Source organism: Bubalus kerabau, chromosome 9 (genome assembly GCF_029407905.1).
Source record: "Bubalus kerabau isolate K-KA32 ecotype Philippines breed swamp buffalo chromosome 9, PCC_UOA_SB_1v2, whole genome shotgun sequence".
Taxonomy (NCBI): Eukaryota; Metazoa; Chordata; class Mammalia; order Artiodactyla; family Bovidae; genus Bubalus; species Bubalus kerabau.
Genome location: NC_073632.1, coordinates 45,617,540 through 45,637,218, shown reverse-complemented (window position 1 = coordinate 45,637,218; position 19,679 = coordinate 45,617,540).

The window sequence follows — 19,679 nt, the reverse complement described above, 5'->3', positions numbered from 1 at the left end:
AGTAGGGAAAACCACTAACCATTTAGGTATGACCTAAATCAAATCCCTTATGATTATACAGTGGAAGTGAGAAATAGATTTAAGGGCCTAGGTCTGATAGATAGAGTGCCTGATGAACTATGGACTGAGGTTCGTGACATTGTACAGGAGACAGGGATCAAGACCATCCCCATGGAAAAGAAATGCAAAAAAGCAAAATGGCTGTCTGAGGAGGCCTTACAAATAGCTGTGAAAAGAAGAGAAGCAAAAAGCAAAGGAGAAAAGGAAAGATATAAGCATCTGAATGCAGAGTTCCAAAGAATAGCAAGAAGAGATACGAAAGCCTTCCTTGGTGATCAGTGCAAAGAAATAGAGAAAAACAACAAAATGGGAAAGACTAGAGATCTCTTCAAGAAAATTAGAGATACCAAGGGAACATTTCATGCAAAGATGGGCACGATAAAGGACAGAAATGGTATGGACCTAACAGAAGCAAAAGATATGAAGAAGAGGTGGCAAGAATACACAGAAGAACGGCACAAAAAAGATTTTCACAACCCAGATAATCACGGTGGTGTGATCACTGACCTAGAGCCAGACATCCTGGAATGTGAAGTCAAGTGGGCCTTAGGAAGCATCACTACGAACAAAGCTAGTGGAGATGATGGAATTCCAGTTGAGCTATTTCAAATCCTGAAAGATGATGCTGTGAAAGTGCTGTACTCAATATGTCAGCAAATTTGGAAAACTCAGCAGTGGCCACAGGACTGGAAAAGGTCAGTTTTCATTCCAATCCCAAAGAAAGGCAATGCCAAAGAATGCTCAAACTACCGCACAATTGCACTCATCTCGCATGCTAGTAAAGTGATGCTCAAAATTCTCCAAGCCAGGCTTCAGCAATATGTGAACCGTGAACTTCCTGATGTTCAAGCTGGTTTTAGGAAAGGCAGAGGAACCAGAGATCAAATTGCCAACATCCGCTGGATCATGGAAAAAGCAAGAGAGTTCCAGAAAAACATCTATTTCTGCTTTATTGACTATGCCAAAGCCTTTGACTGTGTGGATCACAATCAACTGTGGAAGATTCTCAAAGAGATGGGAATACTAGACCACCTGACCTGCCTCTTGATAAACATATATGCAGGTCAGGAAGCAACAGTTAGAACTGGACATGGAACAACAGACTGGTTCCAAATAGGAAAAGGAGTACCTCAAGGCTGTGTATTGTCACCTGCTTATTTAACTTGTATGCAGAGTACATCATGAAAACGCTGGGCTGGAAGAAGCACAAGCTGGAATCAAGATTGCCGGGAGAAATATCAATAACCTCCGATATGCAGATGGCACCATCCTTATGGCAGAAAGTGAAGAGGAACTCAAAAGCCTCTTGATGAAAGTGAAAGTGGAGAGTGAAAAAGTTGGCTTAAAGCTCAACATTCAGAAAACGAAAATCATGGCATCCGGTCCCATCACTTCATGGGAAATTGATGGAGAAACATTGGAAACAGTGTCAGACTTTATTTTTTGGGGCTCCAAAATCACTGCAGATGGTGACTGCAGCCATGAAATTCAAAGATGCTTACTCCTTGGAAGGAAAGTTATGACCAATCTAGATAGCATATTCAAAAGCAGAGACATTACTTTGCCAACAAAGGTTCGTCTAGTCAAGGCTATGGTTTTTCCTGTGGTCATGTATGGATGTGAGAGGTGGACTGTGAAGAAAGCTGAGCGCCGAAGAATTGATGCTTATGAACTGTGGTGTTGGAGAAGACTCTTGAGAGTCCCTTGGACTGCAAGGAGATCCAACCAGTCCATTCTGAAAGAGATCAGCCCTCGAATTTCTTTGGAAGGAATGATGCTAAAGCTGAAACTCCAGTACTTTGGCCACCTCATGCGAAGAGTTGACTCATTGGAAAAGACTCTGATGCTGGGAGGGATTGGGGGCAGGAGGAGAAGGAGACGACAGAGGATGAGATGGCTGGATGGCATCCATGACTTGATGGACATGAGTCTGAGTGAACTCTGGGAGTTGGTGATGGACAGGGAGGCCTGGCGTGCTGCGATTCATGGGGTTGCAAAGAGTCGTACACGACTGAGCGACTGAATTGAACTGAAAACAACCACTACTATTGCTGACAATTCCTGACAATTATAATTTTTGAAGTTTCTCTTTAATGGTGGTCATAGAATAAAATTTTTAAAAAATAAAAGAGAAAACTTTAAGTCATTTTTAAGTTTTGGAATATTTTTCACCTATTTTCTCAATCTAATCCTAAAGTATGACATAATTTTTCTGTCAAATGAAGAAATATTATGATCTTCTTTGTTGAATAAATGGACAGTCTAGTATTTCTAAAATTGTTTGGAGTTAATGAGCAGAGTAAGTCTGATTTGGGGAGAAAGCTCTGATTGCTTAGCTGTGGGAATACCAACGTTCTGAGATACTGTTTGTATATAAATTACTATAGTTTCCCATTCATATTAAAGATTTTTTTCTTTTTACCTGTATTGGAGGTGAATGCTTTCATCCTGGAACCAAATTAATTGTCCTTGTCTAATATTAGCAGTATGAAAATGTTATAAGTAACAATATAATATTGATAAGTGCAAAAATCACATACCATATAACACTTGTATTTTTTATTGGACTATAACTTCTTTACAGGGTTGTGATGGGGGCTTCCCTAGTGGCTCAGACAGTAAAGATTATGCCTGCAATGCAGGAGACCTGGCTTGATCCCTGGGTTGGGAAGACCCCCTGGAGAAAGGAATGGCTATCCACTCTAGTATTCTTGCCAGGAAATTTCCATGGACAGAGGAGCCTGGCTGGCGATACTCCATGGGGTTGGAAGTTTCTGCTGTACAATGGAACAAGTAAAATAAATAAACAGTCACCCAGTCATGTCCAACTCTTTGCAACCCCAAGGACTGTAGCCCACCAGGTTCCTCTTTCCATGGAATTCTCCAGGCAGGAATAGTGGAGTACAGGCTTCCCTGTCCATCACCAACTCCCAGAGCTTGCTCAAACTCATGTCCATTGAGTCAGTGATGCCATCCAACCATCTCATCCTCTGTCATCCCCTTCTCCTCCTACCTTCAATCTTTCCTGGGATCAGGGTCTTTTCCAATGAGTCAGTTCTTCGTGTCAGGTGGCCAAAGGGCTGGAACTTCAGCTTTAGCATCAGTCCTTCCAATGAACCTTCAGGACTGATTTCCTTTAGGATGGATTGGTTTGATCTCCTTGCAGTCCAAGGGATTCTCAAGAGTCATCGCTAACACTGCATTTCAAAACCGTCAGTCCTTCAGTGCTCAACTTTCTTTATGGTCCAGCTATCACATGCATACATGACTACTGGAAAAACCATAGCTTTGACTAGATGGACCTTTGTTGGCAAAGTACTATCTCTGCTTTTTAATATGTTGTCTAGGTTGTCATAGCTTTTCTTCCAAGGAGCAAGCATTTTTTAATTTCACGGCTGCTGTTACCATCTGCAATGATTTTGGAGCCCAAGAAAATGTCTTTCATTGTTTCCATTGTTTCCTCATCTATTTGCCATGAAGTGATGGGACCAGATGCCATCCGATCATATGGTAGGTGTGTTCTTAAATCATATGGTAGGTGTATGCTTAAACTCAATTGGATTTTTAACATTTTATACTTCTACAAGCAGCGTATGAAAGTTCAAATTCTTTCACTTCCTATGTAGTATTTGGTATCATAGATCTTTAAATTTTTAATTATTCTAATATATGCATAATATCTTTGTGGTTTTAATTTGCATTTCCTCAACGGTATTGAGAAACTTTTCTCGTATTTATTTGGCACTCATAGTTCATTGCTAAAGCTTCAGTTCAAATGCTGTGCTCATTTCTATTGAACTCTTGGTTTCCTTATTATTGAATTGCATGAGTTGTACACATATTCTGGATGTAAGTCGTTTGCTGGGTACATGTTGGCAGTGCTGTCTCCCAGTTTCTGGCTTTTGCCTTTTCACTTTCTTTATAGGACTCATTGAATTTTTAGTTAAAAATCTTTTCATATGAGAAATGTGAGACCCCGATATTTTCACTACAAAATAGAATTAATAATGTATATAGAAGTAAAATATACAAAAATAAAGGAAAAAAGGCTGAGGGAAGGGTAAAGGAAGAACTATTTTTTTTTTTTTTTAAACGTTACATAACTGTATTAGTTTTGCCAAATATCAAAATGAAAGGCCTGTGATATATATGATATACAATGTACTTAAAGGTATACTGTTATATATGTTCTAAACACACCAATTAAAAGGCAAATATTATCATATTGGGTTTTTTAAAAGCTGAAATTGTGCTGTAATAAAATATATATTTAAATAAAATATACAAATATGGTAAGAAAAGTCTAGAAAAAGAAATTACAATTTTACATAAATCAATAGAAAGTTAGAATGGCTATATTCTAATGAAAAATATTGATTTTAAGGCAAAAACTATTATGTGGGATTAAGACAGTCATTTCTTGATAATAAAAGGGTTAATTCATAAAAGATTCATAACAAATATTTGTCCACATGATAGCAAAGTTGTAAAATATATGAAGCAAAACCTGATGGAACTGAAAATAAGCTCACAATTGCAACCTGATATTTCAATGCTTCTCTTTCAATATATGATGGAACAAGTAGACAAATAGTCAACAACTTGACATAATTGACATTTATAGGACATCCCACCATAAAGCAGCAAGAAATCTTTTCAAGTAAAAATAGAATATTTATGAAGATAGATTATTTTCTGGGCCATAATATAGGTCTAAATAAATTTTAAATAATTTAAATATGTTCTCTGAATAGAACAGAATTAGATTAGTAATCAACAACAGAGTGATATCTGAAAAAATTGATAAATGTTAAAAAAAACTAAATTACTTCCCTCTAAATAACACATGGGTCAATGAAGAAATCACCAAAGAAATTACAAAGTGTGTCAAATTGAATGAAAATAAAAGCACAGCATATTAAAATTTGTAGAATGCAGCTTAGGCACTGCTTAGAACTTTAAAAATATTTTATATTAATTATACACATATCAAACAAGGTAAAAGGCCTCAAACCAATGACCTTAGCTTTCAGTTAAAAAATCTAAAAAAAAAGTGAGAGCCCAGGACCCACTCCTGTACATTAGTACACCAGTCTATTCCTAAGAACCCCAGAGATCTTAGGATCTGGCTTCACCTACCAATGGGTTATACTAGCCCTGGACCAGCCTTACCCACTAGTGGGTAGGCACCAGTCCAGGATCCCTGGCAGTCAATATATATCCCAGTTATAAGATAAGTACTAGGGATATAATATTACTCATGATAAATATAATTAACACTGCTCTATGTTATATATGAATGCTGTTAAGGGAGAAAACCCTACAAGTTCTCATCACCAGAAAAGGTTTTTTTCTATTTAATTTTATTCTATATGAGATGATGGATTACTATGATAATCATTTCATGATGTATGTAAGTCAGATCATTGTCTGAACAGCTTAAACTTCTACAGTGCTGTGTGTCAATTAAATACCAATAAAAATGAAAAAAAAAAAACATAAAAAAGAGCAAACTAGGTACAAAAAAGAAGGACTGACATAATGATAGAAATATAATGAGTAGTAGAGATAAGATATAAAATTAAATAGCAGATAATTTTATATATAATAGAAAATATAAAGCAAAACAATAAAGTCAATAAAACCAAAATATCAATCCTTAAGACAATCAATTGAATTGATAAATCTCTAGTGACACTGATAAGGAAAATGAAAAGTAGACACAAATCCACCAATATCAGGAAAAAGAGATATTGGATTCTACAGACTTTGAAAAGATAATAAATATTCATGGACAACTTTATGCTAGTAAATATGAAAACTTATATGAAATCGTCAAATCATTCAAAGGAGAAAAGAACACGACCTACCAACTACTAAGTTCACTGAAGGGCGTAAAAAACAACTTCAGTTCAGATCAGTTGCTCAGTCGTGTCCGACTCTTTGCGACCCCATGAATTGCAGCACGCCAGGCCTCCCTGTCCATCACCAACTCCCGGAGTTCACTCAGACTCACGTCCATCAAGTCGGTGATGCCATCCAGCCATCTCATCCTCTGTCGTCCCCTTCTCCTCCTGTCCCCAATCCCTCCCAGCATCAGGGTCTTTTCCAATGAGTCAGCTCTTCGCATGAGGTGGCCAAAGTACTGGAGTTTCAGCCTCAGCATCATTCCTTCCAAAGAACACCCAGGACTGATCTCCTTTAGGATGAACTGGTTGGATCTCCTTGCAGTCCAAGGGACTCTCAAGAGTCTTCTCCAACACCACAGTTCAAAAGCATCAATTCTTCGGCACTCACCTTTTTTCATAGTCCAACTCTCACATCCATACATGACCACTGGAAAAACCATAGCCTTGACTAGATGGACCTTTGTTGGTAAAGTAATATCTCTGTTTTTTAATATGCTGTCTAGGTTGGTCATAACTTTTCTTCCAAGGAGTAAGCGTCTTTTAATAATCATGGCTGCAATCACCATCTGCAGTGATTTTGGAGCCCCAAAAAATAAAGTCTGCCACTGTTTCCACTGTTTCCCCATTTCCCATGAAGTGATGGGACAAGATACCATGATCTTAGTTTTCTGAATGTGGAGCTTTAAGCCAACTTTTTCACTCTCCTCCTTCACTTTCATCAAGAGGCTTTTTAGTTCCTCTTCACTTTGCACCATAAGGGTGGTGTCATCTGCATATCTGAGGTTATTTATATTTCTCCCAGCACCCTAATTCCATCGATCGTTTAAAATCTTCTCACAGAGAAAATGCCAGACCCAGAGGTCTTCATTGTAGAATTCTATCAAGGAAGAAATAACATAAATTGTACCTTAATTCTTTTAGAAAAGGCTTCCCTGGTGGCTCAGATGGTAAAGCATCTGCCTGCAATGCGGGAGACTCGGGTTCAATCCCTGGGTTGGGAAGATCCCCTGGAGAAGGAAATGGCCACCCACTCCAGTATTCTTGCCTGGAAAATTCCATGAATTGAGGAGCCTGGTAGGCTACAGTCCATAGGGTCACAAAGAGTTGGACATGATTGAGCAACTTCACTTTCTTTTAGAAAACTGGAGATGAGTGGATACTTTCAGCTCATTTTTAGGACCACATTACCTTGATACTAAAAGCAAATAAAGGTATTTCAAGACATAAAAGCCAGACATCACTATCCCTCATGAATACAGAAGAAATTCTACCCAAATTTTAGCAGAGTCAAACAATGTATAAAAATGATAATACATCATGAACAAGTTGGTTTATCCAGAAAAATGCAAGTTCAACATTTGAAAATCAACACATTATATTAATATAGTAATCAAATAAGGAAAATATTATGATTTTCTAAATAGATGCAGAAAAAGCATGTGACAAAGTTTAATGTTAATTTATGATGAAACCTCTTAACATGTTAGGAAAAGAATAAAACTCCTTCAATCTGATAAGGGGTATCTATCAAGCTCCAGAAGTTGGTAATGGACAGGGAAGCCTGGCATGCTGCAGTCCATGTGGTCACAAAGAGTCAGACATGACTGACCAACTGAACTGAAATGATGAAACACTTGGACAATAAATGCTTTCAGTAGCAGCCTACAACTTCTTGCTGGCTTCAGAATCAAATGTTTTGTTGGTAGAGAACTTCTTCAGTATTATTTAGCAGGTCACTGGACCATAGGACGTGCCACCCAGCTTACGATGATCTCCAAGGAAATCAAAGTTAGGCTGCTTACAACTGGATGTTATTGATCATAGGTCTTGTCTTCTGCAGTGCTTACTTGGATGCCCCAGTGCAGAGAAACTCGGGATCTCCAAGCCCCTGTATAACTCTGTCAGTTCACAGCAGTGGATGTGGTCCATCTCTGGGAAGGTTGACCCCTAGAATGCAGGCTCCTTTAAATGAAGATGTTCCTTAACCCTTATCCTCGTCCTCTCATGAGGCCAAATGGCACCTTGACATAGCCTTTAACCTGTATTTACTTATTACATAATTATATTTGGTGGGTTAAAAGTGAGAAATTAATGATAAAAATGTTTTCTTTCGCACCAGTACAACAATTCCTCCTGATAACTCTTCTTCTGTATACTAGATCTGTAGATTTCTGGTGGAGGTTGTTCAGGCACTAAGTCGTATCTGATTCTTTTGTGACTCCATGGACTGTAGCCCACTAGGCTCCTCTGTCCATGGGATATTTTAGGCAAGAATACTGGAGTGGGTTACCATTTCCTTCTCCATCTGGTGGAGGTTAGGGAGGAATAAATAAGGACTATCTGGAAAAGAGGTTGAAATCACCAATTCCTCATTGAAAATAAATTACACTGCTGAAAGAAAACCATAATTTAGAGTTTAGTCTCTTTCCATCTCCCCTCTAATCATTATTCTTTGGTTACTAATAAATTGATTCTTATAATAAAATGTGTGCATTTTTTCCTCTAAGGCATTTAGAAACCTAGATGATCATGAAAATTTTTGTTTGCTTGAAGTGCTTCTTCATGTGTTGCATGCTGTGAAGTTTGGATAAGCAACACTGTGACTGTAAAACACTTGTCAGATCAGTTTGTGGATTGGCTTGATTTTTCACTTTTCATCTGGTTGTGTTTAGCAACATAAAGAGTCTGCTTTTATTTCAGAATGAATTCCACTTAGTGACCCATCAGCAAGCATGCTCTGATCTTTCATAATCACAGCCAAATATGTTTTTAGCTCATTATCTGATACACTTTATTGTACCACAGGCTATGTGAGGAGCCCATGCACTCTCAGTGACCTTCACATGGAACTGAGTTTAGAAAGGTGCACAGATGGCCTATAGTCAGTGTAAAAAAAAATAATATATATATATATATATATTCACATATACACACAAATATATATCTATTTTTTTTTTCAATAAGTTGAACTAGTTAAAAATGGAAACTGGATTTTATTTAAGAAACTTCCAATAAATAATCTTCCATTTTATACCCCCATATCTATTATCCAGAGGTCCTATTGTATGATTTTAGGAGAAAAATGTACCCTAGAAATGTGAGCTTACATTTTATACACCACACACTCACACAACACAGGAATATACTCTCCTTTATTTGGAATTTAAAATACAACCTCAGAAGTTTCCTATTTTTAAAAAAAAATGACGATTTCCTAACTGACTACTATTGTTCATCCCCTCCAGGACTGACCTGCCAGGTTGAGAAAACAAAGCCTGAAAAGAAGTCCAAATAATCTACCCTAAATTAAATCCTTACATACTTGAGGAAGCAGCTTGAGATCAGCTAACAAATTAACATATAACTTCATCTCCAGATGTGCCCTCTTGCATTTTTAAACCTATACAGCACCAGTTATCTAATTTTATAAAGTCTGTTTATATTAAGAGCTACTAAATTATATTTTTTGCAACTTTTCTTAAACTCAAAGTTTGTTTTTTAATAAGTAATTCATTGATATTTAACATGGATCAGGCAAAATTATAATTGGAGTCCTAATTAAAGTTTTACAAGTTGAGACCAAATATTCAGTAGCAGCATCAGGCTCTGATAATTCTTGGAGTCCGCCAAAATGTCCCGAGCAATCTGCATGTTGCATTTCTCTTGGTCTATGGAAACAAGTGGCAAAAGTAGTTGAAAGCAAATGAGCCATTCTTTCAATTTAATTCAAGATGTTTTCAGTAGTCTAAATAAAAGTCTTTAGAAACTGTTATTTTTTTCTTCTGATCTTTATAATGCCCCTTGAATTAAAAGCTAAGCTGGCACTTTAATTGTGGGCAGTCCAAAGCCCTGTATTCATAGACTGGAATGAATGCTAATTTGTCAGCCAGGCAAAATTATGCGTGTCCTTCTATCTTCCAATTTCCCATGACTGTTCACAGTTGGAGGTTGCTTTTCTATCCGGGTTTCACTGCCGTCTCTAGAAATCTTTCCAATTGAATCACTGAGATGTTTCCTGTTAGCAAGCTCAACTTCTCTCTCTCTTCTCCATCTCCCCCCACCAACCCTGCCCACGAAGCTTATGCCTTCCATAACAATATCTGTGAGTGCTGTACCTGAAGGAGACACTATATGGATATTTTCAAAATTACATGTATTGAAGTCAAAAAATTTACAGTGGCAAACAGAAGGGGAAATAAACCATTTAGTAATCTACAGTGAGCAATACTGAAGATCCTTACTCATTCTGGGAAAGGGTAAAGAATCTTGTTTGAAATTTATCATAAACTTTATTAACAGATGTGTGTTAAATTTTATTCTGAACAAGAAGATTTTTTAATAAGTTGCCATTTCTATATATGGCTGGAGAAAAACTCTACCTTTGCAAAGCAAAAGTAAATGGGAAGTAAAAATAGTAAAGACCAGTAATTGTGGAATGACATGCCAGGAATCCTCAAGAGCCAGTGAATTAGATGAGAGAACCCCAAGCAATGGAGTCACCTACAGTCAACCAGGGGAGCCCCACTTTGGACTGATAGTTCTAACTTGAGATTTTTGTGCTGAATTCTTAATCTGCCACTATAAAAACAAAGTTTTGAAAACCATTGAATTCAACATGAAGCCTGTACAAAAAGAAACACTTGATGGAAACAAATAAATGTGCAGACAGTTCTGAGCCTTGCAGCATGATACCAGTGTTTCTTGAAGATGAGGGTCCTGCTTTATTTTGCTATTGCTTACTCTGTAGCACAGTGACACTTCCAGACATGTTATTACCATCTGTATCATCTTAGCCAGTCTCTTCCTAGTAGAAAGCTGTTAAGATTTCTAGCAAGTCCGCTTCAATGTGATCCTCCAGCAGCCCTCGTCACTGGATGGATTCAGAGCATAGAAAGCATGAAGTCCTGACTCAGGTCCTCAGGTTACTCCTGATTGGACAGGAATCACCCCTGGAAATAAAGATCTCCTTTTTTAGTACTGTGGTTTTTAGAAGTCAGTGATTAAGCTCCTTTGATAGCTCAGTTGGTAGAGTGGAGGACTGTAGAAACAGTAATTGTTTAGGGATAGAAAATGAGGAAATCCAAAGTGAATACACTTATCGGAATTTGTAGGAATCCACTATTATGAGGACTTGAAGATTCTTTCAGTCTTTTGAGGGTGTGATTATATGTCAAGTATAGTCAAACTACAACTGCGATGACCATTTTCTCAGCCCACCTCCCTCTCCCTCACTTTGTCTCACACATATTTTGTCAGTAACTTGATTTTACCTCTGTGACCCAGATTTTCAGCTTTGGCTCTCAAGGAGTTAACTTATTAGTTAGGTACTGCTCTTTCATTTTGGATTCAATATCACAAGGGAATGAAAGAATTTGGATATACACAATAAACCAAATAAGAAATATAACTTTATTTTCATAGTCACATATTTTAAAACTGTGCATTAAGTATCATGTGTATTATCAATTTAAACCATTTAGTCTGCAGTAACATAAAATGAAATTTTCATGCAGCCCTTAGTCTTGTATGTTCCTAGGATATTATAGGGATTAGAAAACTATGGGCCACATTTGGTCTGCAGCATATTATATAGCCTGTCAGCTAAGAATGATTTTTGCATTTCTAGATGTTTGGGAAAAAATAAAAGAAAAATCATGTTTTATTACACAGGAAGATTATATGAAATTCAAATTTAGCATCTATAAATAAAGCTTTATTGGAACATTTGGGTATTGCCTGTGTCTCCTCTCACACTATAATGTTAGTTGATTAGGTGCAACCAAGACCATATGGCATGCAAAGCCTAAAATATTTACTACTGGTCCTTTACAGAAAACATCTGTCAAACCCTGGAATAATGGACGCTTTTATTTATATCTGACTCTCCATCTTAATTTGGCATCATTCACTCTTTTCTCTGCTGGCTCTTCCTCTAACTCCCTGAGAAGATTATCTTTTCTCCTTAGACATGTTACTATTTTCCCTGAGTTGGCTCATGTTAACTCTTTGTTCTGTCATTTTTAAAAAAGTGTGAGGAAAAAGAAAAATTACCAGATTCCCTTTGCTTTGAGGGGACACAGAATCAAAGCTGTGATTTAAAGGTACATTCAGATTTAGACACTCACTATTAGATCTGGGCTATCCTAACATTTTCTGTTTCTTGAAAAAGTAAAACATTTTCTCCTTTCCTTCTCCTGCTTTGTAATGCATGCCTAACAGCTTAACAGTTGCTCAATAGTTTTGTTTCAGAGAAGTCAGAAGTTATACCTTGCAAGATATTTAGAGAATACAATAACAATCTGGCAGTCATTATAAGGGGTCCCTGTGGATCACAATAAACTGTGGAAAATTCTGAAAGAGATGGGAATACCAGACCACCTGACCTCCCTCTTGAGAAATTTGGATGCAGGTCAGGAAGCAACAGTTAGAACTGGACGTGGAAGAACAGACTGGTTCCAAATAGCAAAAGGAGTACGTCAAGGCCGTATATTGTCACCCTGCTTGTTTAACTTATATGCAGAGTACATCATGAGAAACGCTGGACTGAAAGAAACACAAGCTGGAATCAAGATTGCTGGGAGAAATATCAATAACCTCAGATATGCAGATGACACCACCTTTATGGCAGACAGTGAAGAGGAACTCAAAAGCCTCTTGATGAAAGTGAAAGTGGAGAGTGAAAAAGTTGGCTTAAAGTTCAACATTCAGAAAACGAAGATCATGGCACCCGGTCCCATCACTTCATGGGAAATAGATGGGGAAACAGTGGAAACAGTGCAGATTTTATTTTTTTGGACTCCAAAATCACTGCAGATGGTGACTGCAGCCATGAAATTAAAAGACATTTACTCCTTGGAAGGAAAGTTATGACCAACCTAGATAGCATATTCAAAAGCAGAGACATTACTTTGCCAACAAAGGTCCATCTAGTCAAGGCTATGGTTTTTCCTGTGGTCATGTATGGATGTGAGAGTTGGACTGTGAAGAAGGCTGAGCGCCGAAGAATTGATGCTTTTGAACTGTGGTGTTGGAGAAGACTCTTGAGAGTCCCTTGGACTGCAAGGAGATCCAACCAGTCCTTTCTGAAGGAGATCGGCCCTGGAATTTCTTTGGAAGGAATGATGCTAAAGCTGAAACTCCAGTACTTTGGCCACCTCATGCAAAGAGTTGACTCATTGGAAAAGACTCTGATACTGGGAGGGATTGGGGGCAGGAGGAGAAGGGGACGACAGAGGATGAGATGGCTGGATGGCATCACTGTCTCGATGGACATGAGTCTGAGTGAACTCCGAGAGTTGGTGATGGACAGGGAGGCCTGGCGTGCTGCGATTTATGGGGTCACAAAGATTCGGACACAACTGAGTGACTGAACTGAACTGAACTAGGATGCATAGTGATCCATCCTTTATATTTCTTTGTGGTTTAAGATATAGTTTTACCAGCAATAAGAATTTACTGTATAGGACAGGGAACTATATGTATCCAATATCTTACAATAGAGTATAATGGAAAACATTGGAAAAAAAAATATATATGTATATACACACACACATACACACACATATATGTGTAACTGAATCATTTTGCTATATGCCTGAAACTAACACAATATTGTAAGTCAACTATACTTCAATGTAAAGAAAGATATAGTTTGCCATTTGATATAGGACTACTTACTAACCTATCATTTTCTAGCAGATATTTTAGTGATATGATTTCTTATCATCCAGATACTGCCTGTCCTAAAAGTCATGCTTGATTGAAATGAATCTTGTTTCCTGGAGAAATCAGCATGGCATAGCAGCTTTGCTATTACTAAACTCCCTTTGAATTTATCTATAGCACAGTAAAACTAAGAATAAGAAGCAATATGGCCACACTGAACCACATCTTCCTTAGGTGTTTAATCCACAGGAACAGCTTTGGAGCTGTGAAAGCACTTCTGTAAGTGTTCTGAATTTAAATATGTGCAATGTGTTAATTATTACTCTATTTATAGAATGCTTTTTAGCTCACATATATTTTGAAGAAAAAGATAAACTTACTGTATGGTATTTTTAAATGTATTGCATCCCCAAGAAATGTTAGTCGATCAATTTTTATAGTACAATTGACTATTTTAAAGTACAAGTAACATCCACTGTTTTTCTTGAATGTGTTAATATTCCTAAAGTTTATAAATGTATCTTTCATTTCTATTACAGGATTTTAGAAAAAATAAAAAAAAAACAAAATCCAATGCAAACAAAATATTTGGGATGGTAAAAGATTAATTACTAAAGTGCTTTATAGCATTCTCCAGTACTGAATTTACATGCTTGTTTCTTGTCTGTCTCCCTCTTTAGAATATACATTTTCTTAGTGGGAATTTCAGCCTATTCACTCTGTTCCCATCACCTAGAGTCATGCTTGATACATAGTAGGTGCCCAATAAATATTTATTGAATGATGGAACAATAACGCATTAGTCTGTAAAAACTGGAATAGTAAAATTAACATATAGGATAATATGAATTCTCTGCAGAAATTACTTTAAATGTCTTCATAATTCCAAGTTGAAAAAAGGATGGGAAAAGCGTAGTCCATTTTGACAGTAAGAGGAAACTGCCATTTTTGGTTTTTTTTTTTTGGTGATAGTAACATTTGAAGAAAGAATGTGTTTACACAGAAGTCAGGAAAAGGGAGTGTGTAGGTAGGAATTTGTCTATGTTTCATTTACCTTCAAGGAAGAGATACTCTTAACAGAGGACTAGAGTAAATAACGGAGAAGGCAGTGGCACCCCACTCCAGTACTCTTGCCTGGAAAATCCCATGGACGGAGGAGCCTGGTAGGCTGCAGTCCATGGGGTCGCTAAGAGTTGGACACGACTGAGCAACTTCACTTTCACTTTTCAGTGTCATGCGTTGGAGAAGAAAATGGCAACCCACTCCAGTGTTCTTGCCTGGAGAATCCCAGGGACGGGGGAGCCTGGTGATCTACCGTCTCTGGGTCGCACAGAGTCAGACACTACTGAAGTGACTTAGCAGTGGCAGCAGCAGAGTAAATAGACCACAGCCCCTTACCAATAGACTTGCACTTGATTGACTGGACTCCTTGACATTTCTAGAAATAAATAAATAAGTATTATATTTAACTATACACACACACTATATATGTATATATAAGTACTTAACTGTATATAAGCACAAATTATGTATGGAAAGGTGATGCAAGAAAACTTTGGGGAAGCACGAAATTAGAGAGATGATTGAGGAAGTCTAAGGATCACTGAGAGGGCTGGCGGGGGTGGTCCTTGGCAAGGCTGTAAACAGGGGAGGGGGCAACAGGTTTGGTGCGGGGAGCAGTGCTGTTTCCAGAGACCTGCCTTCAAGTGGCGGTCCTGTCCCAGGTCCCCACCATCCAGTTGGAACTTAGGGGTGGCTTGGCTTCTCCAGGGATAAATGCTTGGCCCATTTTGTGAGAGGATGATCTGTAAGAACCGTTTTGGTGAAGGAAATGGCAACCCACTCCAGGGTCTTTTGCAGTGAGTCAGCTCTTCACATCAGGTGGCCAAAGTATTGGAGCTTCAGCATCAGTCCTTCCAATGAATATTCAGGACTGATTGCTTTTAGAAATGACTACCTTGATTATTGAAAAAATATGAGAGTTCCAGAAAAACATCTACTTCTGCTTTATTGACTATGCCAAAACCCTGTCTGTATGGACCACAACAAACTGTGGAAAATTCTGAAAGAGATGGGAATACCAGACCACCTGACCTGCCTCTGGAGAAATCTGGATGCAGGTCAGGAAGCAACAGTTAGAACTGGACATGGAACAGACTGGTTCCAAATAGGGAAAGGATAACATCAAGTCTGTGTATTGTCACCCTGCTTATTTAATTTATATGCAGAGTACATTGTGAGAAATGCTGGGCTGTATGAAACACAAGCTGGAATCAAGATTGCTGGGAGAAATATCAATAACCTCAATATGCAGATGACACCACCCTTATGGCAGAAAGTGAAGAAGAATGAAAGAGCCTCTTGATGAAAGTGCAAGAGGAGAGTGAAAAAGTTGGCTTAAAACTCAACATTCAGAGAACTAAGATCATGGCATCTGGTTCCATCACTTCATGGCAAATAGATGGGGAAACAGTGGAAACAGTGAGAGACTTTATTTGGGGGGGGGGGCTAAACAATCATTGCATATGGTGACGGCAGCCATGAAATTAAAAGACACTTACTCCTTGGAAGAAAAGTTATGACCAACCTAGACAGAATATTAAAAAGCAGAGACATTACTTTGCCAACAAAGGTCCATCTGGTCAAAGCTATGGCTTTTCCAGTAGTCGTGTATGGGATTGTTCTGTTTTAAGGGTGATTTCATCTGCATATCTGAGTTTATTGATACTTCTCCTGGCAATCTTGATTCTGGCTGTGCTTCATCTAGCCCAGCATTTTGCATGATTACTCTGCATATATGTTAAATAAGCAAGGTGACAGTTTACAGTCTTAATGTGCTCCTTTCCCAATTTTGAACTAGACCGTTGTTTGATGTCTGGTTCTGTTGTTTCTTGACTTACCTACAGGCTTCTCAAGAGACAGGTAAGGTATTCTGGTATTCCCATCACTTTCAGAATTTTCAAGTTTGTTGTGATCCACACAGTCAAAGGCTTTAGTGTAGTCAATGAAGCAGAAGTAGATATTTTTCTGGAATTCTTATGCTTTTTCTATAATCCAATGGATGTTGGCAGTTTGATCTAGGTTTCTCTGCCTTTTCTAAATCCAGCTTGAACATCTGGGAGTTCTTGGTTGAAGCCCTTGAAGGATTTTGCTCATGACCATGCTAGCATGTGAAATGAGTGCAATTGTTTGGTAGTTTGAACATTCTTTGGTATCACCCCTCTTTGTGACCAGAATGAAAACTGACCTTTTCCAGTCCTGTGGCCACTGCTGAGTTTTCCAGTTTTGCTGGCATACTGAGTGCAGCACTACAACAGTATCATCTCTTAGGACTTGATATAGCTCATCTGGAATTCCGTCACCTCCACTAACTTTGTTCGTAATGATGCTTCCTAAGGCTCACTTGACTTTGCACTCCAGGATGTCTGGCTCTAGGTGACTGATCACACCATATGATGTGATCAGGCTATCTGATTCATTTAGGTCTTTTTCTTACAGTTCTTCTGTGTGTTCTTGCCACCTCTTCCTAATTTATTTTGCTTCTGTTAGGCCCATACCGTTCATCCTTTATTGTGCCCATCTTTGCATGAAATTTTCCTTTGGTATCTCTAATTTTCTTGAAGAGATCTCTACTCTTTCCCATTTTATTGGTTTCTTGTATTTCTTTTTATTGTTCACTTAGGAAAACTTTCTTATCCCTCCTTGCTATTCTTTGGAACTCTGCATTCAGATGGGTATATCTTTCTTTTTCTCCTTTGTGTTTCACTTCTCTCCTCTTCTCAGCTATTTGTAAGGCCTCCTCAGACAACCACTTTACCTTTTTTCATTTCTTTTTCTTTGGGTGGTTTTGATCACTGCCTCCTGTACAGTGTTACAAACCTCTGTCCATAGTTCTTCAGGTACTCTGTTTATCAGATCTAATCCCTTGGGTCTATTTATCACTTCCACTGTACAATCATAAGGGATTTGATTTAGGTCATAGTTGAATGTCCTAGTGGTTTTCCCTACTTTTTCAATATACGTCTGAATTTTGCAATAAGGAGCTCATGATATGAACCATAGTCAGCACCAGGTCTTGTTTTTGTTGACATGTATAGTACTTCTCCATCTTCGGATGCAAATAATATAATAATCTGATGTTGGTATTGACCATCTGGTAATGTCCATATGTAGAGTTGTCTCTTGTGTTGTTGGAAGAGGGTGTTTGCTATGACCACTGTGTTCTCTTGGCAAATTCCGTTAGCCTTTGCCCTGATTCATTTTGTATTCCAAGGCCAAACTTGCCTGTTACTCCAGGTATCTCTTGACTTCCTACTTTTCATTCCAGTCACCTGTGATGAATGATAAGTGCATCTTTTTAGGTGTTAGTTCTAGGAGGTCTTGTAGGTCTTCATAGAACAATTCAACTTCAGCTTCTTTGGCATTAGTGGTTGGGGCATAGACTTGGATTACTGTGATATTGAATAGTTTGCCTTGGAAATGAACCAAGATCATTCTGTTGTTTTTGAGATTGCACTCAAGTACTGCACTTTGGACTCTTTTGTTGAGTATTAGGGCTACCCCATTGTTTCTAAGGGATTCTTGCCCACAGTGGTGGATATAATGGTCATCTGAATAAAATTAGCCTGTTTCTGTCCATTTTATTTTACTGATTTCTAAAATGTCAATGTTTACTCTTGCCGTCTCCTGTTTGACCACTTCCAATTTACCTTGATTCATGGACCTAACATTCCAGGTTCCTATGCAATATTATTCTTTAAAGCATCAGACTTTACTTTCACCACCAGACATACCCACAACTGAGTGTTGTTTCTGCTTTGGCTCAGTCCATTTCTTCTAGAGCTATTTCTCTGCTCTTCTCCAGTGGCATTTTGGGTACCTACTGACCTGGGAAGTTCATCTTTCAGTGTTGTATGTTTTTGCCTTTCATATTATTCATGGGATTCTCAAGGCAAGAATGCTGACGTGGTTTGCCATTCCTTTTTCCACTGGACCACGTTTTGTCAGAACTCTCCACAATGACTGGTCCATCTTGTGTGGTCCTACTTAGCATGACTCATAGTTTCATTGAGTTAGACAAGGCTGTGATCTATGTGATCAGTTTGGTTAGTTTTCTTTGATTGTGGTTTTCATTCTGTTTGCTCTCTGATGGATGAGGATGAGTCTTGGGGGAATTTTCTGATGGGAGGGACTGGCTGTGGGGAAAACTGTGCCTCGCTCTGGTGCACAAGGCCGTGTACAGTAAGTATTTAATCCAATTTTCTGCTAATGGGTGCACTGTTTCCCTCCCTGTAGTTTGGTCTATGGTAGGGATAATGGTGACCTCTTCCAGAAGAACTTATGCCAGCGTGACATGCCTCCCAGGATTACTGCAGTCAGTGTCCCTGACCCTGTGGTAGGCCACTGTCGACCCATATCTCTGCTGGAGACTCCCGAACACTCACAGAAAAGTCTGGCTCAGTCTCTTGTGGGGTCATTACTCCTTTGTTCTAGGTCCTGGTGCACATAAGCTTTTGTTTGTGCCCTCCAATAGTCTCTGTTTCCCCAGTCCTGTGGAATTTCTGTTATCAAATCCCACTGGCCTTCAAACTCAAATTCTCTGGAAGTTCTCAGTCTCTGTGTTGGATCCCCAGGTTGGGAATCTGTTGTGGGCCCAAGAACTTTAGCATCAGTGTGAAAACTTCTTTGGTATAATTATCCTCAAGTTTGTGAGTTGCCTGGTTGGTGGCTCTTTAGTGGGGCTAATGGTGACCTCCTCCAAGAGGACTTATGGCACATGCTGCACCTCCCAGGACTGCTCTGCTGCAGTCAGAGCCTCTATCCTTGTGGCAGGCCACTGCTGACCCATGCCTCCACAGGAGACACTCCAACACTCAAAGGCAGGTCTGGCTCAGAGTCTTGTGGAGTCACTGCTTCTTTCCCTGGGTCTGGGTGTGCACAATGTTTGTTTGTGCCCTCTGAGTGTCTCTGGCAGGTACATGGTTTGATTTTTAAATCTACTGTAAATAATGCTGCAGTAAAAATTGTGGTGCATGCATGTTTTCG